Consider the following 26,305-nt stretch of genomic DNA (forward strand, 5'->3'; position numbering starts at 1 on the left):
AGAAGCGCGCTGTAACGTAACCCTAAACCTAACCCTAAACCTAACCCTAAACCTAACCCTAAACCTAACCCTAACCCTAACCCTAAACCTAACCCTAAACCTAACCCTAAACCTAACCCTAAACCTAACCCTAAACCTAACCCTAAACCTAACCCTAAACCTAACCCTAAACCTAACCCTAAACCTAACCCTAAACCTAACCCTAAACCTAACCCTAAACCTAACCCTAAACCTAACCCTAAACCTAACCCTAAACCTAACCCTAAACCTAACCCTAAACCTAACCCTAAACCTAACCCTAAACCTAAATGTAAATCTTACCTTAAATTAAATCGCGCTTCTGTCGGCGCGCTGTTGTCGGTGAGCTGTTGTCGGCGCGCTTTTGACATCGTGGTTTTAGCGCCGCGGTGTTGTCAGCACGCTTATGACGTTCGCGCTTTTGTCGGGTCACGGGTTTGACACCCGCATGCCAGACCAATTGGCTCTCTTTGAACATTCCATTATAGAGCCACGTAATGTGGCCCTTAATTGGAAGAAATCCACTCTTTGTTATTTTGAAGGGAAGCTCTCCTCAAACAGTGGGCACTACAAAGTGGCTCTTTAAAAATCTGCATAGTAGAAGAATGGCGTAGTGCAGGTAAAGAATGTATAAGTAGCTGAAGCTGTGACCCACTGAAGCCAAACAGCTCCTTGAAGGGCCCATAATGAAAACCCTGAAATGCAATCCAAAGAGATTTGTATACATCAAAAAGAATGTAAGCTTTGCTTCACACTGCATGCAGCTGTAACTATTTAATGCAACCTATTTTAGAAACCTATTTACACAGCCACTATGCTCAACATAATAGCTTGCTTGGCCTTTGGCCTTCCAGTGTCTATTCTTAAAGGCAAAAGCAGCCAAACAAGCTTCAAAAATACTCATTGAATAATACATTTAATAAGTCAACTGAAGGCTTACAAAAGAAATGCAGTTTTTAAAGTTCTCTGGGACACTTTATTTGATGGAAATTAAAAACTCAGAAAGAAAAAAAAGTTGAGGGCACGTTTGTATCAAGCTGGTAAAGTGGTAGAAGAATCTATAGACATGGAAACTGGACTGCATTTATTTCATAAAGGAGGGAATGCACATTAAAAATTCACATAAAACATCCTGGAAAAAAGGAAGTAAGCTAATAATGATCAGGCCATTTGAGAAATCCATGAAAACATAGCCATATCCAATTTCTGAATCCTCTTGCCATAATATAAAAGTTAAATACAAGTAGTCCTTGTCTTAGAACCACAAAGTGGAAATTTTAGTCATAAATCAAAACAGTCATAAGTCACCACGTGATTGTACCAAATTTCACAACCATTTTTATGGGGTTTAAGCTAATCATGTAGTCATTGTGCAAATCACATGGTTGTTAAGCAAATCCATCTTCCCCAATGGATGGTTTTGCTGTTCTGGTCACCACATGATATTGCAACTGGTCATAAATGTGAGCCAGTTGCCAAGCACCTGAATTGCCATCATATGACTGGGAGGTTGAATATAATTTTTAAAACTTTTTCTAGGCCATTGTAACTTTTATTTACGTGAACGGACATAAATCAAGGATTACCTGTAGAGCAGGGGTGTCAAACTTGCAGCCCTTGTGCCATCACGTGCTGGCCACGCCCACCCCATTTAGTGAAGGGGGGAAGACGCAATGTGTCACGTGACAATGTGACATCATGAATTTGGCACCCCTACTGCAGAGGATTTCTTTCTATAAGTGATGATAGAGACATAACAAGTTAAATATATTTTTCTCTTTCTCATTCAAACAGTGATTCTCAGTGCTCTGTGAAGTCAATCCTTTCTTTAAATTAATAACCCAGTTTCCCTGTTAAATAATTTGAATGAAAAAATAAATACAAGAGCCATGAGACAAGGGAATATCCATATATTTTATCCTGCTAAGGACAACCAAGCATGTCCACTATTATTTATCTGATGTTGTGAAGAACTGCCCACTGACAGCAGGCCATATTGCATCCTGTCCCTTCCCATAACTGTTGGAATGGCCAGATGCAAGCAAAAAGGTAGCCTAGATCCAAAGCACAGGTGGAGGGATAGCCTTATGTCAATTAGCTCCCTGCAACTAATAAATCAATAGGGGAAACAATTATTGAAGTGGCAACCAAATAGCTAAGGAAACAACAGAAGCATTTACCAGAATGCTTTTTGTACCTTCCCACACAGATGCCATAACTTAGAGAGCTGTAGGGAACCCAGCTGCCCTACATTTAATACAGAGTTTGAAGCTCTCTGCTACATCTTTCTTGCTACTACCGGTAAATTACATGGAGATTGGTTTTAAGACTCTTGATTTTTAATACATTTCTCAACTTGGTTCCAATATAACTAATTGGAGTTTTGTTTTTCTATTGCCCAGATCACATAGTATTATTTTGCAGTTTGCAAATACTGGATTTCTTGGCATTCTGGGCTATTACGTTTCTGCAATATTTTCATAGTATATCCTTGACAATTGGTTCCATTAGCCCCAAAAGACCTCTCTGCATAGGTAAGGATCACTTTCAGTGATTAGACTTGTTGAAGCAGGTCTCAAAAGTGGAGATGTGCAAAAGAATGTGGTAGCTTCCATTTAGAAGCCAGGAGGTAAAGACGTTTTGAAGTGGTGTTTCAGACAACATTTATTAAAGATAAACACTTGCCTAGTAGATTTCTGCAAGGCCACTGATTAAGATGGCTTTGGCTGATCTTGAAAAACTAAAAAGAATGAACTTTGATAGTGCTTGAATGGCTGACCACCAAGAGACACCAGAGCCCCAGCAAGATATGGAAAATTTTAAAAAATCTGGAAGAAGGCAATAGTAAACTTTCCTGCATTGTTGTAAGGAAAATAACTTGGATGTGTTTATGAACTCACCGGGACTCGAGGTAAGTAGGAGAAGGTCCCCTTAATGATAAATGTATTTAGAAAAATAAAGATTTTATTTTCCTAAATAAACCCTTGTTAAAGATAGACCTACAAACAATTGAAATAGGCACTTATCCTTGGGAATGTAATAAGAAATATGGAGTCAGTTTGACTCAAGAACATGGAAGTGGAAATATAATCCTTGTCTACAATAACTTAAGCAGACATATATTTTCCTGACCTGGGCATCAGCTGTGCCATTCTAAAGAAATGCATTGCTACTTGAAGAGAGAGGTTTGTGCAAGACCATTTTTGATGCTCAGGGAAGTGCAAATATTACATTGCTATATGCTTTTAGTTTTTTTTTTTTCAGAAAGAACTCATCCTGTATCCTAAGGATGAAGTAGGAATGTAGTAGAGCTTGTGTTTCTTCCAAAGGCACTCCAAGGAGAACTGGACTAAAAGGAATCCAAAGCAAAATCAGTATTATCACCAGTATCTACTACAGAAGTTTTTCATGCCTGAACTAACAGGCTCTGCAGGTCCCTGCCTTTGATTTTACACTCATCCTCTTGCTTTTCTCACTTTGGTGCCAATGATGCTTGTTGGTATGTATCTCTGTTTTTATGATGATGCTTTTGATCTGTATTTACTTTTCGTATGAAATGTCTTCCATGGCCTATTGCCAGAAGAAGCAAGGAACTGTTCCTGCCACAGGATTTTCATATCCAACAGAAATGAAGAACCACATCTGGCTTCCCTCCATATTAATGTCTCTCTAAATTCTGCCCTTTCTTTTGATCAAATCCCAAATCCTGAAAATGTGTGTCTTACACTAATATTAAATTATTTCCACTGAACAAAAAAACCAAATACCAAGAGATGCTTGATACATATGCATCTCATTCCGCTGTATGTACGCTGAGTTTATGCATCAGAGGCAAATTCCTCATGTGTCCAACCAATAAAAACTATGTTCTGTTCCATTCCTGTTCTATTCTTGTTCCTATCCTATACTATCCTATTATATCATATCCTATCCCATCTCATCTCATCCTATACCATCCTATTCCATTCTATCCCATCCTATCCCTTCCCATCCCATTCCATCCTATATTAAAGAGATTAATCAGCCAGATAATATCTGCAGAAAGTCCTCCATCTGTAAGTATAAAATGCCAAATGCAGAATGAGTCAGATATATTTGTTGTTTTCTTCCTTAAATGAACTTGGCTCAGAGTAGTCACATGTAAATTTAAAGTCAAAAAGTTCTGGGGAGATTTTGTCAAATGAAACAAAATGCAGAGCAACAGAACCTCTTTGGGGAAGCTGATTGCAGCCAGCGAAAAAACTGGAGGAAGACACCATATGGCATAGAACCTTGCCAGTTCTGTTTCAATGAACAAAAAACGAAGTCAGCTAAATTACTTCATCAGTGTTTGGCTCCATTCATTTTTTTTTCCTTGAAACGGAGCATTAAGCCTGTAACTTCCTCTGAAGGATATCCATAAATGGCCCCTAATCTCATCTCAGAGACAGACAAAATGGAATAACAATAGACTTTGACATCTGCCCAGTAGCACTCAACAACCCAGATATCTGTTTCCTGTTTTAGAAAGCAGTCAGTCAATCTTGCTAAGTTAAAAATAAGTGCCCTTTCCAAAAGGATGTACAAAGGGTAATAATAAATATTGTTGAACTCCTGCAAGATCCAGGCAGAAACTCACAAATAATAGCATGTTTTCCAAAGAAATCTGTGACCGTCAACCCAACGTGCATTTCAGCTGCTGCTCTAAACTAGACGGCCAATGAATACATGACAACCAACAACCATTTCCTTTTACACTTTTTCACTTTCCAATAAAACACCCTTCCCTTCTAAAGGCTCTTGTAAATCCTTGAAGATCAGTTCAGCCAATCTGTGTTCCCAAAAAATGAACTGTTGTTTTTTATGAATGATGCCTGCCTACAACAGTTGTTGACGTGAGCAATAGATGAAGAAAGGATTTTGTTAAAGCTAAGTTGATTTTCTCATTTGCTTTTTTTTTAAAATGATGACAACATAGAAAACAATGGATTTTTTTAAAACTCAGATTGAAGTAAATATGAGCAACCCCATTTTATCAGTCATTGGGTGACTATGGACTAAAGTAGCCTTCCTAAATTTGGTATTTTATCTTCTCACTTTGCTTCTAAACTAAAGTATGAAAGAGTTTCATTGGGGAAGCATACATACACATACCTTTGCTAATCCCTTTGGGGTATAAAATATAAGAAGAACAGCCAACAAATAAGAAAATGTACCTTGAAGAAATTAAAGCAGAATATAAGGGAGGAAAGGAGGAGATCTAATACTTTAGTTTGCACTAATACTATTTTCAATTTGTCTCTTTATTTTTCTCTTTGCAAATCAACCTTGATTTTATCAAGTTCAGATACTGAGAGAGCCTCTCAGCTCTCTTTTTGAAGCGCTATCACATCCATCATACAATGTCTCTTGCAGATTTCCCCTTCCCCTCAACCTACTCACTTTTTCTTGATATATTTCTTTTTTAATTCAATCCACAATTATTCTCCTTATATATACAGAATAGAATACAGAATAACAGAGTTAGAAGGGACCTTAGAGGTCTTCTAGTCCAACCCCCTGCTCAGGCAGGGAATGCTATACCATTTTAGACAAATGGTTGTCTGAACTCTTCTTTAAAACATCCAGTGTGTTGGAGCATCCACAATTTCTGCAGGAAAGTCATTCCACTGATTAATTGTTCTTACTGTCAGGAAATTTCACAACATGTATTCTTGTTGCATGAATAAAGGGGAAGGAAGGAAAGTTAATTTATGAAATATTCAAATAATTATTTTCTGGCACAATACAGGTAGTTCTTGACTTACAACAGTTTATTTAGTAACTGTTCAAAGTTACAACGGCACTGAAAAAAGGGACTTTTGATTGTTTTTCACCTTTACCACCATTGCATTCCGTGTGATCCAAATTCAATTGCTTGGCAAGAGGTTCCTATTTATGCATGTGATCCCCTTTTACAATCTTCTGACAAGCAAAGTCAATGGGGAAGCCAGATTCACTTAACAGCTGTGGAAAGAAAGATCATAAAATGGGGTAAAACTCACTTAACAAATGTCTCGCTTAACAACAGAAATATTGGTCTCAATATGTGGTTGTAAGACAAGGACTACCTGTAGTCTAAAATCAAAATTTTCTAGTATTGCATTGTCAGCTGGCATGTACACTACCCCTTTACAAGCATGTAGCAAGCCTAAAGGCATATGGGTGGGGAGGGATTCCAGACAAGCTCTATATCAGTACAAGAAGCTTTCAATCGAGGCTACTTTCATTCAGAAATCCCCTTTGTGGTTGTGTCAGTTCTAATTTAATGTCAACAAGCTCATACATCTCTAGGTTTCCAGGTTGTATTTAAACACACAGTTGCTCGCTCACGCATACACACACACAAACACAAATGCACATGCACGGACCCAGACATATTGATTTAGATGAGCTCTGACAGAAAATCAATCCTTGATGCTAAGTCCCGACCACACCTCTGCATGGCTTGCAACAGGGAACCAAGTTAGTACTAAAATTAAAAGTATTGTTAACTTCCAAACTGTGATTTTTGTTATTTTATGTTTGGCATAACTGACCAAATGGGACATGCTCACTTTTAATGCTGCTTTGTTTATTTTTCCTACAATATTTCTTTAGTACTTTTTCCTTTTTATATGACATATTAATACATAATTCAGTGGTTTTATGTCTCCCTGCACAGCCTGCATGATTTCTTGTGCTAGTGAACTCTACTATTTATGATCAAATGGCCCAAATGTCTTTTTTTATTATCAATCTTTTTGGGAGGAGGGTAGGGGAATTTGTTTAGCTTTGCTTTTTAGACCTTTCCCCTGCAAAAAATCTACTAAAAAATTAACTCTCAAGATTATTTGCCTGATTTTTTCTCTCTAATTGTCTGTCTTTGTGTGCTGCATCAGAATAAACAATAAAAGTTGAGAAAGAAAATAAGTCCATCTTCTCCAGATATTAGGAACTCATAATGCAGAATTTCTAGTCAATCAACTCAAGTTTTGATGAGATCAGGAATTTGCACCATTGAAGAGGGAACATATGCAATGGGAAGAAAAACTAAGGTAGATGCAGTGGAAATCAAATAAATTATTAATAATTGGAATGATGATTTTACTTAAACAGTTTAATGGACAATGTAGAAGAAGCTGCTCTCACTACAAAAATAAAAATAAAAATAACATGATCTATAGCAATTTTGAAAAAAAAATCAGACAAAGTAGATGAATACTTGAAAACATGAATATTATCTGTTGTGCATGAAGAAATGCTTGGCTCTTAGCTACTGTAATAATCTTTTATATATCCTACATGTGATGGAATCCATAAAAAATTCTCTATTCTGGGAACCTATTTCCCAAAACATATGTAACTGAGGTGGGGTAAGTTTGGAGTACTTAACCTCATGAACTAATGTTATGGGTATTAGAGTTTACCACAAATAAACCCCATCTTGCAGGGAGTTAAGTTCCTCCTCCCAATTAGTTCTCTCAAGGAAACACTAAATCATATCCCATTTGCAAACCTAGTTTCTAAGAAATAAATCTAGAGAGATATGCCAAAAAAACAACCTACTCTCTTAAAGAATTCATTTCAAAATCTTGGTTATACAAGATTTGCTCAGTGCACAGATTGGCTGCTATAACCTTCATACAACTTTCCAGGACAATTAATGGAACCTTGGTATCAAGGTTTGCCATTTCTCCCTTCAGTCAAAGGTTCACGAATACCAGACACTTCTAGAGAGAATGGTTGGGAATTCTGAAAATAGTTGGTTTTGTTTGGACTAAATAGGATTATATGGTGCTAGAATTGCTGGTAAGAAAATTTGACCTAGTTACTGAATGATTGGATTAAACATATTTTGGGATCAGGACCAGGGATAAGAATGAATATAGCTAACATAGCTATGACCTCTGAATGCAGAATATTTATTTTCCTTTTTATAATAGATGGCACTTATTCATTGTGGAATAAAATGGGTACTGGAAACTCTGCTGACATAATGGCTAACTCTTCTTTCTCATGCTGTTCATCACCTCTATCCTACATTCCTTGAATGTAGCCCATAATTCAGATGATAAATGGCTCTCACTTCATTTGGAGGTTCACAAATATAGAAGAAAAGTGATATTAAATTGGATACTTTGGCCCTGGACTACATATATAACGGGTATCAAATGCACAGCATCATGTTGCCCGTCACATGACATTTTGCCATGTTGTTTCCCTGGGGTGGGCGCAGCCTGTGTGTGACACATCCAGTCCGCTGGCTTCCAGTGTGACACCTCTGACATATATGAATTCTAATCAAGCCTTGACTCGGGTAGACATCACTTACATTACCTATACAGACATTAACTCTGTTTTTATAGATTATGAAAGCCTGGACAAGAAAGCAGGACAAAGAATGTTTTAACTGAAATGCCACCTCCCAGATCACAGATGCCCTTTATTCATTTATTCCTTGAGAAGGAGATTATGGCTAGCTATTTGCCTAGATGCCCTAAACCATCTATTAGATAACAACCATGTTACCATGCTAGAGCTTAGAAGAGGGAAAAAAATATCACTTAAGAAATCTTGCCCTTTGTCTTCTTTCTGATTTGATTTAAAGCTAGTGGCAAATTCCTAAACCCACTCTCTTTTCGGCATTCAGTTGCACAAATGTAGATTCTCTGTCAATATCCCTGTCCCTACCATCATGTGAAAGGAATACTAATACTAATACTATTTGTCATCCCTAACCACAATGGACTAGACAACCTACACAATGACCTACAAAAAGAAACTTCTCCCCACCCTGGCCTCCAGTGACTGAATGGATGGTATGATATGTAATGTTATGTGAGAGTGACCTTGGGGGAAAGGATGAAGACATGCAGTCTAGGCCCATGATGGTAAACCTATGGCACGGGTGCCACAGGTGGCAACCAGAGCCCTCTCTGCAGGCACACGAGCAGTCGCCTAGCTCAGCACCACTGCGCATTCACATGCCCCTACTGCTGGCCAGCTGATTTTTGGGTCTCTACTATGCATGTGGGAGATGTGCCCCCCCATGCCCCATTTTTGGTCCCAGGAGGCTTCAGGGATGCATGCTAGGCCCAAAACAGGGTGTGGGGGATTTTGTGCATGTGTTGGGGAGGGGTCGCATGCATGTGTGGGAGAGAGCGTACGCATGCATGGAGGCGCATTGCATTGTGGGTGTGGGCATGCACCTGCAAGCAATTTCGGCACGCAAGGACAAAAAGGTTAGCCATCACTGGCCTAGGCTATAATCTGAGAGACAGCTCAGTCCACAGGTGTAGGCAAAGCATAAGAAGCATTTCAGAAGACATCTTCCCTAGTGTTCCAAAAACCAGAAAGAGGAAAGGAGAAGTACTTTCAGACCTGCAAGATCATGTACTGTAACCTTACAATAAAGACAGTGCTGATACTCCTAGTAGTGCTTCCATTCTGAATAGCCTCCGAGGGCTAACGATAAATTAGAGGAGTCATTAAAACTCTGAAGTCTAATAAGGCTTCTGGGGAAGATCACGTATTCTGAACTGTTTAAATATTAAGTTGATTGATAGGTTCCTTTTTTGCAGATATGTTTACTCCTATCAAAAATTCCTGCTAAATTTTGGGTAGCTAGAAACTCTCTGCTGTGGTTTCCATTTACACAAAAAAGGTGACAAGGGTGATTTTTCAAAGTACAGGCTGAGAAGCCTAATTGACACTGTAGCAAACCTGTATGTCAAATATCCTTTATGTAAGACCCTGGCTGGGTAATTGAAAAGGGCTTATTAGCTAAAGAGCAATCTGAGTTTAGGCCTGGCCACTCCACCAACGATAACTGCTTCATTTTACATCACCTTATAGAAAAATACACAGCTTACCATAGATGAGTGAATGGTTTGCAATCTGCAGAGGCCTTAGTGTGGCATTCAATTCAATAAATAGGGACATTGGAGGAAATTTATGGCCCTGAACATAGAATTCAGACTCCGCTCTTTAATTATGGCATTATATTTAAACTCCTGCTTAGGGGTACACATAGGAGAAAACAGTCAGGGAAAATTAATACTGAAAAAGAGGTCAGATGAGGATGCATATTAATTCCTATTCTGTAAATAAAGGATATCCCCAAAATCCTTCAATCAGCCAATATGCATGTACCTAAAGCTTAAAAACCAGGTAGTAATGAGAAGATTGCTGCACAACTTTAGCTTATAGAGTGTACATAACTATCTGAATATTAATAAATCCCAAACCAACATAGTTGGTATCATTGGAGCCTGCACAGGAAACAGACTAGATATAGACAGACTAAATCTTATCTATATTTAGGAATTGTTTTCATGGAAATGGGTTCCTGACTCTCATATTTCAAAATGAGTTCTTTAAAGATCACAGGCAGTGCCATAAGGCAGCTCAGCAATCATGGCTACCCTGATTCACTAATTCTATTAATCAAGATATAACTCTAAATAGTTCCAAAGATGGAATAGTGCAGTACTATGGAGATACATTAATGCTCCCTTGATGGGAAATATACAATCCACTTTCCTGAAATGCATCTTGAGAGTGGGGAAATCTACAGCAATGCTGTAGACTGAGGACAGAGCTGGGTGTACACTAAGTGTATAGTTATACTATACACTAAGGGCAGAGCTGGTTATGCCCTATATGAAAACCTAGCAGTTAAAGTATTCAATTCAGTTGGTTATTCAGTTCCTTATTTATAAACCCAGACAGATAACTCAGGCTGTGTTTTAAACATTAAATATTTAATATGTCTACTTAATTTTGTACTGCCCATCTTACAATACCATCTCACATTGATCTCTGTTCAATGACTAGTCTAACTACATCTGAAGGCCAAGAAAAGTTTCAAACAAAGGATCTTAGATGCCGCTGCCCAGGTTAATATTGTTTCTCTTGAACATACTATGTCTTTGAAATGTGCTCCACACAAAGAACTGAAAACAGCATATGTCAGGTGAAAACAACCAGAACCACCCATGAAGAGACAAAGATTCTGAGGGAGGTCAGACCTGTGCTGTTTTTGCAGGGTAGTGATCCAAACATGGGTCCCTCCTAACCCCTTTCTCCAATCTAGCTGGAGATTCCACCACATGATATAGCCCAATAATTTGTCACTTTGTCAGATAAAGTAATCAGATTTGTCTGGTATGATCTATTTTTAACAAACCAATGTTGGCTTTTGGTTATGACTTTGTTTAGCTCGAGGTGTTTGCAGATTTGTTGCTTGATTACCTTTCCCAGAATCTTCTCAGGTATTGAGGTCAGGCTGATAGGTCTATAGTTTCCTGAATTTTTTTCTCCCTTTTTTGAAGATGGGAACTACATAAACTCTTTTTCAGTCCTCTGGAAGTTTCCCAGTTCTTCAGGATCTTTAAAAGATATAGTTCAATGGTTCTGAGATTACATCTGCCAGTTCCTTCAGAACCTTGGGGGTGGGATAATCCATTTGGTCCTGGGGTTTTCAACTCATCTAGGGTGGACCATCTTACAAATGCCATCTCACAATATGAATTCTTCTCACTTACCATTTTATTATTTACTTTAACTTGTATTCTCAATTTGTTTTTTTATGGTGCTGTTTTTGATTGGTTGAACTGCTGTTGTTGTTTTTCCTTTTCTATAAAGACAGATGCAAAAAAAAAAAAAACAAGTTAAGCAGTTCTGTTTTCTCCCTGTTGCTTGTCACCTTCTTGCCACTTTCTCCATTAATGGATCGATCATTTCCTTTACTTTTTTTCTTGTTTTTTACATGTTGAAAGAAGCTTTTTTGCTGCTGTTGTCACAAGCCTTAATTCATTTTGAGCCTTAGCTTTCCTCACTTGATCTTTGTAGGCTTATATCTTTTTTTATCCTTTTTGTCTTTCAATTTTTCAGAGTTCTTTATGCAGCCATTCTAGTTTCTTTTGAGAGCTGTTGTTTTTCTTCTTCATTTGGTATTATGTTAGACTGAGCTTTTATAATTTCACTTTTTAAAATTTCCTGACCTTTTGGGGTTGTTTTTCCCTTGGGGATTCTCATTCATGGAATCCTTTCCGAGCTCTAAGTTTTTTGAAATTGACTCCCTTAAAGTCCAAGATTCTAGTTTGATTTTGTTCTATTGGTTGTGCTTGCATAATGTTGAATTCCAATATCCCCTGCTTTCAAAGTTCCTGTAGCTTCAACACCTTTCATCAATCTAAGACAGATTTCTTTAGAGCATGATTTGAACAACATGATTCCATAGTAAGCTAGGGGAGGTTCCATGGAATTTCATTCTCAGAAAGGCTGTGTATACCAGCTCCGAAGATATTACACATATTGTATCTTGTTTGATTTCAAACTACATTGGATGGAATGGGCTATTTTTTCAGATCCTTATTTAAAAACTAAGAAATATTGAGACATTCAAAGTAAACTGCCATGCTTCTTGCAGGAGACAGATTTACCTATTACTAGCAAGACTGCAATTTTCATATCAAAGATCATTTTGAGAAGGATAGGGTACCTAGAATAGTTTGGAGTTGACTGCAAGGGTGATTATTTGTTTTAACAGATTCTATTGTTTTCTTTGTATTGTTTTTATAACTTTTTGATACAGTCAAATGACTAATCAATAAACATGTATTATCTTATTGTTAATCTGTACATGTTATAGAGTCATTTGACCCTAAAATGGTTGGCATAGACATTTAATCATAAATAAAGATTAACAGAATGCTGACTCTTCATGTGCATATATTAGCTCCTTGTTCTTACAATGTGTTAAAATATGTGTAAGAGTGTGTGTGTGTGTGTTTATATATAAATTGTTCTATGACAATGTAATGAAGATGAAGACTAGAGGTGATTAACTGCTAAGAAATAAAATCAGTAGATTTGGTTTTTAAAAAATAAAATAAGCAAGAAATGGAGCAAAGTTTTATTCTGGTTTCCAAACTTAGTAGTAACTCATTATTACATGAAAATTAATTTCTTGATATTTTTGGTGATCTTCAATTTAGCTTTTTTAATATATCAGTTAAAAAGCAGTTCATTCAATAATGTTATTTGCTTGTGTACTAAGCAAGTTACATGGAAAGCTTTAGTCACTGAGGAAATTATTGTTGAAATGCATAAGACAGTTTTCATGTAACAATTATATTCCTATTTTTGAGTACTGTTCTAAGTCTTCACCGTCTATACATTTGTTTTTTTAATTTGCTGGTCCCATCCTACCTTTTCATTTTTTACTGTTTGGGAGGAAATAATCTGTAAAGAAGAGGATTTGTTTCATGGTTATGGAAGGAAAAACTTTATAGACCATAGTTCAAGTAACAGCTGTGAGTTTTTCCTCTTTCAGTTAAATCAGTACTTTAAATAACTAGCTATTTTTGTTATTTATTATATGTATACTCCCAGTGAGTATATACAGTGATTTTTTTCCTTTCTTTTTTATAACTAGCAGTGATTGAGCTGATATAATGATGTAATGGGAAAGGAAAGGGTAAGCATTTTACATCTTATTTAGGTCTAGCTCATATGTATATTTGTATATGCTGTGAGGTTTAAGGAGCAGGGGGGAAACAAAGTATAAGCAGCAAGGGGCTTTTCATGGTCCATTAGCAAGGATTACCACTTCCTTATGGTAATTGATGTTTATAAAACATAAAACCAAACTACAGAGGCTTTAATTAAACCATACAGTTTAAATCAAGGGTGTTCCACTTTGACTTGTAGACTTCAACTCCCAGAATGCATGGCTGGCTGGAGAATTCTGGGAATTAAAGACTACAAATCTTAAAAATGCCAAAATTGGGCACCCCTCATGTAAGTGATAATTAAGATCTGTGTATTCCAGTTATTAAAACAGTACTGTTGTTTTTAATGGACTTTTTAGACATCTGTGATATTTTTATCATATATTTTTGGAACTTAAGTGTTCACACCATATGTTTTAGTTATGCAATGCTCCTGCAGTTATGTACATACAGTAACATTTATTGTATGCATGTGAAAGAGCTGCTACTTGGGGTTCAGCTCATCTCCCTCTACTCATGTCAAGGTAAACTGTTTTTATAAGATGGTATCATGATATTGTTTTTCTCTTATCTGCAACCCTAAAGCTTAATCTTATCTTACCTATTCTAGGTATTGGTGTTGAATATGAATGTAGCAGAGAAATATCAAAAAATCAGCCAAAGATCTTTGAGGCAGGAGGATATAGAGGAGGGAGAAGTAAAGGGCAGCGTGATTATAGTCTTTGCTTGTTTGCAATTTTAAGTTTTGAATCAAAGTCCTGCTCTCTCTATTCTGTCCTGGCACATAATTCCAAGAAACCCATCATACTGATTAGGAGTCTTTGCATTCATCCAATGCTTTAATGGGTCACCTTTAAAGGACACAAGCACAAACTGTCTGGTGAAGTGCAGTGTCAATATACAAGGGGAATACAGAATGAGAGCCTCCAAATTAAATTATGTCTTCATCCTTTCAGAGGAAGATAGCAAATGCATTAACATTATTGTGCTTGACCGCCAGTGCTTTTAATGTTATTGGGAACCATTCAGATTTTCCAAAAGAAAATCATTGCCAATTCAAAATCTTATAGTGGTTATGAATCTTTTCCTTTCCTTTCCTTTCCTTTCCTCTTTTCTCCTCTCCTCTCCATTCCATTCCTTCCCTTCCTTCCCTTCCCTTCTTGCAGGAAAACAGTTGTGAATAAACAAGGCATTTTTCAAATAATGCAATCTTTTGCTATCCCCTTTGTCTCTTCCAATAGCCTAGGAGTACAATATTTTGGAAGGGACATGGTGGCTCGGTAGCTGAGACACTGAGCTTGTCGATCAGAAAGGTCAGCAGTTCAGTGGTTTGAATCCCTAATGCTGCATAACGGAGTGAACTCCCATTACTTGTCCCAGCTTCTGCCAACCTAGCAGTTTGAAAGCATGTAAAAATGCAAGTAGAAAAATAGGAATCACCTTGGGTGGGAAGGTAACAGTGTTTAGTCATGCCGGCCACATGACCATGGAGATGTCTTCAGACAGCACTGGCTCTTCGGCTTTGAAACAGAGATGAGCACTGCCCTCTAGAGTCGGGAATGACTAGCACATATGTGCAAGGGAAACCTTTAGCTTTATAATATTTTATTATGCAGAGAAGGTGTAACATTGCTGTATTATTCAGAGACATAATCTTAAATCCTGCCTTGCTAAAAGAGACCAGAGTACAAACCAAAGTTTGTAGGTCATTTGCAAGAAAGATTCACTCATGAGAACCTGCTAATGCCATTGCTATAAGCGTCTGCTAATAATAACTCCTCCCTCCTAAATGGAAGAAAATCCATAAACTTTAATAGCCATCTTCAATTGAATAGAACAGCTGATTGCCCTTGTTCATGAAGTGCCACCTAACTTCATAAACTATCAAAGAAAGGTGAGGACAGCAAGGTCATCTATGTTGAAGAAACAAAATAAAATTAGTACTTTAAAAAAGACAATATCTCCAGAGAATATATAAACTTCAATGAGTTTATAATTGCCGATGTGTTAAAATATTGCCTCAAGTTAATTTAGATAAGCATTTTCCCCAGCTGATAGTAGCATAATAACCTCATTTTACTACAAGTGTCAGTGTTTATATTTGATGCCATTTCCTCTGGCCTTTCTCTTTCTTTCTCTGGCTACCAAACCAGGCATAATACAGCAACTGTTGCAGTACTGAAAAAGATTCAGTGGCCAATCCAGCTGGCTTTTGTTCTTGGAATGGAAGGGGAACAAACCATTTTGTTCTTTTTGCATGCAACAAAATGTCTCAGGCTGTTCATGCTAACCTGAAAAGCAAACGAATCTGCTAGAGTCTACTGCAACAGATTAAGCTTCTCTAATGTAACAGAATGCCTGCATCACTGCCACAAAGCCAGAATTGTGGAGCAAATTATACAGGCTTGATTTTGTGTTAGGAAGCTCCGCAAATCACACCATGTGATCAAAGCCATGAGTCTCCATGGATTCAGAAACAAAGGTTCATTGATCACATCCTTTTCATCAGCTGTCATTCTTACATAGCACATTCTTATATAACATTGTATCAAACCACTGCTTTACACCATCTTTTTAACAGTTTCGTCTCTTTAAACTGCTGGTTATAGAGCCGTTTCCGCTGCTAAAATGGGGACTAGTTAATCTGTTAAATATACAAACTTTCAGGGGCTTACAATGGCTATAGTTTTCTTTTTTAAAAAAAAAGCCTGTTTCCAACTAAGTTAGATAAGAAGGGTATCTCCAAGGTGATAATAGCAAGTTGGCCCCAATTTATAGAGCAAACTTCATGGCTTGTCTTTGTTTTGATGCTCATCTCTTCTTTTCTTTCATTTGCTGAGCAACTAATGGGTTCATTTAGTCCAGGAGTCCTCAAACTATGGCCCACAAAATGAAAAGGGCCCGCTGAAGCCATTAATCCAGCCTGCACAGACCACAAGGCTGCACTTCACGTTTTTGGGCTTCCCAGCCTCCAGAGAGAGTTGGAGAGGGAGAGGGAGGGAGAGGCAGAGGGAGAGGCAGAGGGAGACACACACACACACACACACACACACACACAAATAAAAATCCCTCATACACACCCCAAGGCAGCCACATCCATCCCCAGGAGCATAACAAATTAAAGTTTAATTTGTGTGTATTGTTTGGACTGCTAAATTGGCCATGTCCACCCAATCACATGACCATCTAGCCATGCCCACCCAGTCACATGACCACATAGCCATGCCCACCCAGATGTTCCCCCCCAACAGTCTGAGGGACCGTGAATTGGGTCCCTGCAGCACCAGACTGATAGTAAAGGGAAAGAGTGAGATATGTACAACCGGTAGAGCTGGTTCAAAAATAGGGGCATGTTAGATGGCTGTCTGCATAGCAGAATTTAAATGCCACACTAGAATGGGAGCATAATTAGGACTAGCATTTATCTTCAAAACAGTATCATTCCTCAGACATGAAGGGGGGAAATACCTATGGATCTCAAATTACTTTGAATGGAATTACATCATTGTGTGTATGTGTTTAAACCGTGACAAAAACATCTGTATTACCTTAATTAATATAAAGTGCATCCTTAAACCATGTCTGAGAAATTCTGTTGCTTTTTTTCCTGATTTTAGTGCAGGTTTGCTTTGATCTGAATAGCTCATAAACGGTGATAAAGCAGCCTAAAAGTATCATAAGTTCAAATTAGTGTTGCATCTGTGATGCCAGTGAAAAAAAATGGCCGTGGTTTAGAGACAGAGCATATGCTTGGCTTGTCTGGGATCCCAAGTTCAACAATTCCCATTATCTGACATTGTCAAATGAAAGATATAAAATCCTAGGGATCAGAAAGATCTGTGCATGGGAAGAAAAGGTGAAAAATAATGCTGGGGTTGTTGCTTTGATTCACTGTAGGTCAAAGTGCACTGCACAGAGCATCTACCAGTTAGTATAAGAAGTGGATTGAGCCCTGTGAGGTGAGGGCTGACAGAGAGGAACGCCTCAAACGTAATACTGTATTTTGAAATAATGCAATAAGTTCCAGCTACAGCTAGATGGAACAACCAGGATTCATAACATCTGCTGTAGGTATCTTATGTGTGTGAGGTTGTCCAGGTGTTTGGAACCAACTCTTTGAATGGTTTACATCATGCCAATAATCAACATCACCATATGATTTGTTTCATTTGGAACTAACCAGAAGATATAACTGTAAAGGTTCCCCTCGCACATATATGCTGACTCTAGGGGGTAGTGCTCATCTCCATTTAAAAGCCGAAGAACCAGTGCTATCCGGAGAAATCTCCATAGTCATGTGGCTGGCATGACTGAATGCCAAAGGTGCACAGAACGCTGTTACATTCCCATCAAAGTGAGTTCCTATTTTTCTATTTGCATTATCACATGCTTTTGAACTACTAGATTGGCAGAAGCTGGTACAAGTAACAGGAGCTCAGTCTGTTACGCAGTGCTAGGAATTCAAACTGCCAAACTGCCAATTTTTCTGATCAATAAGCTCAGCATCTTAGCCACTGAGCTACCCCGTCCCTTCAACCAGAAGATATGATCAAAATTTAATCAAATGACTGCAATTTAATGTCATAGCGTAATGTGTGAACCTAGTCAATTGTGGCTCAAGTCAGTAAACCATGATTAAGGAAGCAATGGCTCGGTAGCTTTGAATTAAGCCTCTGTACATAGAAAAAGTGCACATTATATATATTTTAGTTTCCGTCCAACACTATTGAGTGTTGGCAAAGTGAATACTCTTACCCAAAAGATGACAATCTGAATATTCATCTTCTATCTCACCTTCACCCCCCAACCACACACACATTCCCTCTATTGGGCTTAATAGCTTCTAACCTTGAAAAGATTTATCACTCAGTAAAAGGAACTTAATTCCTCACCATTCAGGAAGTTGCTCCCATAACATATCTATAACATCTGCAAGCATCTTTTAAATCATACCGCAGATCAAATATCACCACCGTTGCCATTTCTATCTTTACCATATTAACTGAAACTTGAACAGGCCATTTTCTAGCACCAGCTGGAGACTCCTTGCTAAGAGCTCCTTGCATTATCTGCAGATTTAGACACTTTTATGTACATTTTAGCACCTGGTGTGGCAACTTGGAAAATGAAAGAGGAGCCTGCTCTTTGTCTCATTTTTTTTTCAGCCTGGTGCTTTTGCCTTATTAAAAAAAGAAAAGATATAAAAGGGAGAACATGAAACTCTTGGAGACCATTCTTTACTATATTCGGAATATGCATTTGTGTATATATGAGAAATGTTACATACATACATACATACATACATACATACATACATACATACATACATACATACAGTATATATCTATATATCTGTGTCTTTGTATACACTCATACGCACACAAATATGTATGAGTGTATATGTGTGTGTATAACCTATGTGTGTGTGTGTCCCCCAACACACACACACACAGAGCCCTCAATAGTTTGACATGAAGGTCATTTGAAAGTTTTGCTGCCTGTTAGGCAGATCCATTTTGTTGACAAAAAGCTCCCTTGGGACTCTTTATGGTGCCTAGCCTTCTTGACTTTGTCTAACATTTCTCATCCCTTCCCTCCCACCATATACATACCTATTCCTTACACCCTCCCTCCAAACTAATTATCAACTCATTAAAGCTGCCCTAATGAATTATGATACAGCATTACTCTTGGAGAAAAGCACATTTAAGCATACAAAGGAGGGGATGGAGAGTAAGCTCTACTTTTGTCAATGCCGGCAGCTTCAGCTAACTTGATCTGACGGAGCTGAGCTCCAGTGCCCTCCCCTCCCTTCCCAAAATCATAAATATTTCAACCAAAATGAATTTTAGACTGATATAAACGTGCTCTTGGGAGGAATTGGCTTCCTAATGTTCCTTGGCTCCACAGAAACTGAAATTCTCCAGAAGGTTATGGCTTGTGTGAATGTCTGTGGATACATTGTTTGAATTGTATTCTTCTCAGACTGTGCCTGTGCATTAAAATGTATTAAAAATGGAGAAGGAAAGACAAAAGGAATTGGTATCGTTAACAATCACAGACAAGGATCAAGGAATAGGGATTCTTCTTCTATCTGCCCTTTGGCCTCAAAACTATTCTGACTGAATGGGCCAAAAGCCACCAAGAATACTTCTACCAAGCTCCGATCAAAATAAATCAGTGGTGTAGTGGAATAATTCTGTTAAACAAATTTCATTTATGTCACTGGGATGAGATAATGTCTATGGACTGAACTCAAGTGCTATATTCAGTGTGCGATTATTTAGGTCAAAATCCCAAAGATGTGACTGGGTTGTATTTGGGATGAAGATAAGATAGTGACAGTTATACATTCCTCCTTGTTTCTCTTTATGTTGATCAAATGTGGGTTGCATTTGTATTATATTTGATGGTATACATATATTTGGAAGGAAGGATTTTTTTCATTGAAATATTCAACCGAACAAAAAGGCTTTAAGTCCCTAAATAAAGCTAGCATGTTAGTGAAATTATTAAAATCGACAATGGGGGTATTTCCAGTGTATATTTTCTGTCACCTTTTCAAATTAGAAAGACTCTTTGAACCAAAGACCTAACTTCTCTTCAGATGTTTGGACTATGACCCCAAGAATTTTTAGCTTAAACTTTGTGCTTTCCAGGCTACAAAAGTTCATCCTTAGCAAACTCTACTGCCACTGCGATCACAGTAAATTTATTCCAGTTTCTGAAATTCTGTGAGAACAAAATGTTGTCTAACCAAAGGATGGTATTTGTAATTGGAAGAAATAATTCTTTTGGGTGGTAGAGAGCCTTGACAATCTTTGGAGGAGACATGTTTTGTGGCAATGGATTGCACAATGTTGGGATTTTTAATAAAAATGAATACAAAACCTGGACGTTTTCTTTAGAGCAGGGGTGTCAAACTCAATTTCATTGAGAGCCTCATCAGGGTTGTGTTTGACCTCGGGAGGGCGGGAGGACATGGCTAGGATGGGCATGGCCAGCTCGATATCACTCATGTCTGTGGTGCCTGTGGTGGCCCGAGCACTCTGCCAGCAAAAACGTGCTCCCAAGTTCCATTTTCAGCTGCGACAGTCTACTGCAACCTTCTGCCAGCCAAAACAGAGCTTGGGTGGGCACCAGACAGCCCACCCAAGCTCCATTGTCACTGGGAGAGGCACCGCGAGCTGGTCCTTCACTGTTTCCAAGGTGGCCCCACAGGCCAGATCTAAGCACCCTGTAGGCTGCATCTGTCCTGTGGGCCTTGAGTTTGACATCCCTGCTCTATACTCAGCCCTTCAGTGTTGTTGGTGAATTGTCTTTCACATGATATGCTTAAGTATATGGTTTGTTTTAAAGGACTCCATATTCCCTAAGCTAGAGAAGAGATCACGTTTTGCAAAAATAGGCACAATCTTTCATTTTACTGAGGAACTTTTGACTGCTACATGGAGTTTGCCTGCTATATAAAAGTGAGGAAACATTGCATTTTTTGTCATTTGGGTATTGTCTTGTGAGAGTGTGACAATAATGCAGTTTTTAAAATGGACTAGACCAAAAAATGTCCACTATTCAAAAAAAAAAAATACTGGATATCAGGTGATTAATTAGGTCAATGAAGTTGAAATATAAATTTTGAGAAGGTGGCTGTATAATTGAACTATTCAGTCAAATTCCAAGTGTTTGTAGAGAATTATTAATTTACTATTACTAATAGCAGGTAACACTATATCTGCTAACAATTTTGTATTCTCGTAGAGGGCTTTATGAAATATATACAGCATATATCCTGCATACATTTTTTGTACCACTTTCCTTGATGAGAGTAACAATTTTCAGATACACTTACTTTGCACTCCTTGCTTCTCATGTAGATTTTAAAACAGATTCGTTCTTGCTAAGCAAAAAGCAAATATTTCTAAGGAAACCTATAAGCTGACATTTCCATATAGATCTAAAACCTTTCAGTGCTACAGGCAACAATCTAAGCTGCTTTTTGAAATAAAAAGCAGATAACTATGTTCTTTGTACTATAAGAGCGGTCAATAAGTAGCTGCTTCCTTAGCCACACTAGATCTTTCTTTACTTCAACTATTAATCTTAAAATTGAACAAGTTACTGTTATTATTTTATAGAAAAGTTCCCCCTGTTCTCATCTCTCAAAACAATGTTTAATACCTGGGGATTATTATTCATCAGTGTTCCTACTCTTCATGAACTCCCCATAATTCAATTGGTTAAAAGTGCATATGGAACTTGCAGCCAAATGGTGCAGCATGAAATCTTCCTCCTGTTTCAAGTTGCAACCAGACTTCCATATTTTTTACATGGTTTCTGTGGAATTTAGACAAAAGGGAAAAATTTTGATAGTGTTCCTCAGGATAATAGACATGGATACAAAACCGAATTCAGAACTCCAGTTGCTTCAGAACCACTCCATTCAAAGTTTAGAGATATGCTTTGTATTTGTCAAATGAGTACATAACAACTGTTTACCAATAACTGATATAAATGGGCTAGCATTTCAAGAATCAATTTCAACAACAGATGAAGGCTTTCTAATACTTGCCAGTTTCTAACATTTTATGGTTGGCTCCTCCCTGTCTCAAAATAATCAAGGCATAACGACAAACCACTTAAGGTGTTCACATTTCAAGTTCTGATGATCCTCTCTCATGCAAATTTCAAATTTAAAAATTCGTGTTTACAAATCAGGTGGTAACATTTCAAGCTACACACAATGTCATGTCAGCTGCAGAACTTTCTTTTCTGGTGTTGATACTCCTACCATTGAAAGTGCAAAGGAGGTAGGAATTATTTGCAGTTTCCTAAAAGAATATCATTCAGTCTACTTTGACTAGGGTGCTCTGAGATTAGCAAAATCTCACTTTAGAATTTCCTTTAAAAATCTGGAGGGTGTGGGTGTTTTTGCTTTTAACAAAAAGCATTTTTCATCTCAAGTCAGGAGTTTTTCTACCTGGCAAAGCAGAGAGTTCCCTTTATCTCAATCTGCATTGACTTTGACAAGCATTTTGTCATTCAGTTAACCACCATTAAACTGGCAGCACTAACAGTATTGTTTTGGAGCAGAGGCAGCAGTGCAATTCGATAACAGACAATGGCTTTAAAGTGAGTTTCCACTTTAATAGTGATGTGCATTTCTCAGGGCTACCCCAATTCTAAGGTAGAATAAAGCGGAAACTTCAAGCACCACACCGGATACCTCCTTCATTGTGTTTAAGGTGCACAATGTGACAAATTGTAGGGCGGCTTAGAAAAGAGAACAAATCTAAATAACCAAGGGGCACTGTGTGAGTCATTTGTCCCCCTATCTGATTAACAGCACCTTAGCCTTGGAGGAAAGAGACCTAGGAAGGAATATCTCAAATCCTTTAAATTAACCCTTGAGTTAATTAACACAAGATAAATGAGGCTGGGAAAATCCTTTTACAGTTTTCAAGGTTCTGTAGTAACCCCAGACCAGCATTTGAAATCTATGCACAAGAGCACTCAGATAAATAATTTTATCTTGCCTACCTATGTATGGGTTTATCACAAGCTTCCTAGAGAAGCTTGTTTTCCTGGGTGTCAGGATTGTTGCTGTTACTTTGAGCAGGTCCTCGGGCACTGGCCAGAGTGGCTTCTCAAAAGAGAGATCACCTCAGCTAGATAACAATATGTCACTCTGATGGTCCCCTCAGAATGATATCTGAATAGTGAACAACCAGTAATTGGCTGGGTACTGAATAGTGGTGCTGTTGAAGTCAGAAAAGATCTCAGAGGGAGAAGAGATAACAGAAGAAGAGAGGTGGGGCAATTGATCCTTCTCTTGCTACCTCAGGCAGCAAATCTTAGGGAGTTTGTCAGCTTACTTCGTAAGCTTCAGTGTATGAGAAGCCAGCCCTCTTACACATTGGGGTTACTTCTGCTTGTTCAGCAGACTAGATGTAGTTGTAATCCTTATGGATTGTGTGTGTGTGTGTGTGTGTGTGTGTGTGTGTGTGTGTGTGTGGTGTGTGTGTGCGCGCGCATACCCATGCAACTCAAAAATGCACAGACATGTATTTCAAACAGAAGCAGCATCTTATGTTGGTTCAGATCTGAGAGCATGCATTATGAAAAAGTAAAGGACTTTTGTACAAGCGAAGGACAAACTAAACAGCCAAGCTGTGGATTCAGCTCGTTACTCTTCAGAAGGATTGCAAACAATCACAGAAAGAAAAGAAGGGGGGCTCACAAGTCAGTTTTTAATGACAGAATCAGCCTTAAGATGAAGCTGAGATAAAAAGCAAACAAACAAACAGCCCAAGCAGCTCCAGCCTGCTGCTCTTCTTGGCTCATCCCCCGCCTTTCTTTCCTTTCTTTTCCACAAAGGGGGGGGGGGGTGCTTTGTGTGAAGACTGGGAAAAGGGAAGCATCAGGGATGAGAACTGTCCTCTGTGGGTTCTGACCTCCTGCCCACTTCCACCAGCCAGGCCCAAAGTGGCAGCACCAGAATGACAGAAGCCATCAGGCACCTGCCACCGAAGCGCGTGTGGGCAAATTGCGTGGCGGTCTGTATCAGCCGAGGCCATCAGCACGTGCGGCTGCCTATCAGGCTTGCTCCTGGCAGCTGGGGAGATACATTTAGATAAAGCCAGCAGCAATTGTGGATAACAAGTCCCTCAAATGTCAGGCAGCATAAAGGGCAGCATTGATTGCTGCTTCACCGTTCTCTTTTCCTTTTCTTTCGTGCTCTACTTCCCGCCTCTTATTCTTCCCCTCTTTTTTATTATTATTATAGGAGAAACTGGCCAGGATAATAAGCCCAAAGGAAAAAAGGCATTGTACAGCAACATACATTGTGTTAGTTTATTTATTTGTCAGCTAAAGAAAGCTGATCCACATTTCTCCGATGCCTTTTGCTTTGCTTAAATCCATTACTTCCTCTTCTTGCTCTCCTAATTTCGTTCCTCAAATTTTCATCTGATTTTTTAAAATCTTTTTTGTCTCTCATTTTGCTTTAATCATTTAAAAAAGGAGAGGGAACAGGGCAGTAACTGGCTAATGAGAGCTAAAGTACTCAGTTCTTTCTCCTGCATTTCCCAAATTGTTCTCTGCAGTGAAAATGATAAAGAAGCCAAGTCATGAGGGTGCAAGGATTTATTTAATGCTACAATCCATACACAGAGATTCTGGATTAGTCTCATTGGAACGTCATGGAACTTACTTGTAAGTAGGCATGCTGTTGTGCCCATCAATGGCCAGTGGAGATGGCAGCAGATTCATACAGGAAGAAAGTTGGGGAGGAACATGGGCCAGTCCTGGAGTCTGGGGAAGGCTCTGACAAGTGCTCTGTGTTGGAGGCAGAGATGGGACAGTTATCAGCTACCTTCAGAGTCAGACATCAATGAGATAGACGAACAGCTGGAGCTTGTTCCCAGTGTACGCATGCGCAGAGTTGCCAGATGAAGGGAACAGCTAAGGAGCAAGGGTCAACTTGGGAGTAAGGCCACAGGTAGACAGTGAATGGCCTCTCCCATTGGGAATAAAAGAGGAGTGAAAGGGGTGGTGTTTTTGCAGGAGACAATTGGTTCATTCCTTCATTCTTTCCAGGTATTGCAGCATCTAAAAGATATTGGCCTGGCAACTCTTGAAGCTTGATAAAAGTCAATAATTGTGAACTATCTTGAAAGGCTGTGGGCCAGGACTTTGCTGCAGAGGAATTCACTGTAAATTAAATTAAAGGGTTTATCGAGACCAGGACTTGGCTTCGTTCTGCTGAGGAAGCCTAGGTCAGAACAGCCATAGTGTGTGTACAGAAACACAAAGTAGCCAACAGCAAAACATACCTCTACAATTGTATCATAAAGTGTGAGGAAACTTTCCGGATTTAAAAATGTCTGGTATTGGTTGAGATTAAAGGGAAGTCATGATGGAATTTAAAAAAAAACACCAAAATGGTAATGTTGGTTGGAAATCCGTCTTTTTCATAATACCAGAATCTGCATCCTGAAAAATAAATAAATAGTATAAGATGAAAAAAGTTCTACTTTGATTTATTCCTGGAAGGATTTTTTATTATTGATTATATGCCATCAAGTTAGTTTTTAATTCTTAGTGACTACACAGATAGATGTTCTTAATTATCTGTCCACAACCAGGTTCCTTTAACAGTGTGCACATCACTAAGTAAGTTGTTTTGTTTGATGATCCATTTGTTTCCTTGACTACCCATGGTATTCCCTGGAGTATTCCTCAATAAAAAGTGTCAATACTCTTTCTATCCCGTTTCTTCAAAATCCAACTTTCATTCCCATTAAGTGTCACAGAGGAAATTAGAGCTTGTGCTATTTTCAATGCTGTAAACATAGAGACATCATAACATCTAAACATCTTTTTAAAGACTTTCATTGCTACTTTATTAAGTGCTAGTCTATAGAATATTTTTGAATTACTGATACTGTTTCCTCTTGATAGTTGATCCTGAAAGACAGAAGATATCCACCACTTCAATATCTTCATCAGTTTTAAATTTGTTTGCTACACCTGTTGTCATTAGTTTGGTCTTCAAATTTAAATGTAGTCCTATTTTTCCCACTGTGTTCATGACTTTTACTACTAAAGTTTATAAATAATTTGCATCAGTATAGTGTCACCAGCATAGTGTAGATTATTAATGTTACTACTACTTCTCCAATACCGTAGATGGAATCGGAGAACTGAAAACAGAGGCTTTCCTGAGGCTTTTTGCCTCCAAACCCACACCAAAAAAGGTATTTTGAATCAAA

Source organism: Thamnophis sirtalis, unplaced genomic scaffold (genome assembly GCF_051295495.1).
Source record: "Thamnophis sirtalis isolate CommonGarterSnake01/CBP01778 unplaced genomic scaffold, rThaSir2_p1.2 scaffold_6, whole genome shotgun sequence".
Taxonomy (NCBI): Eukaryota; Metazoa; Chordata; class Lepidosauria; order Squamata; family Natricidae; genus Thamnophis; species Thamnophis sirtalis.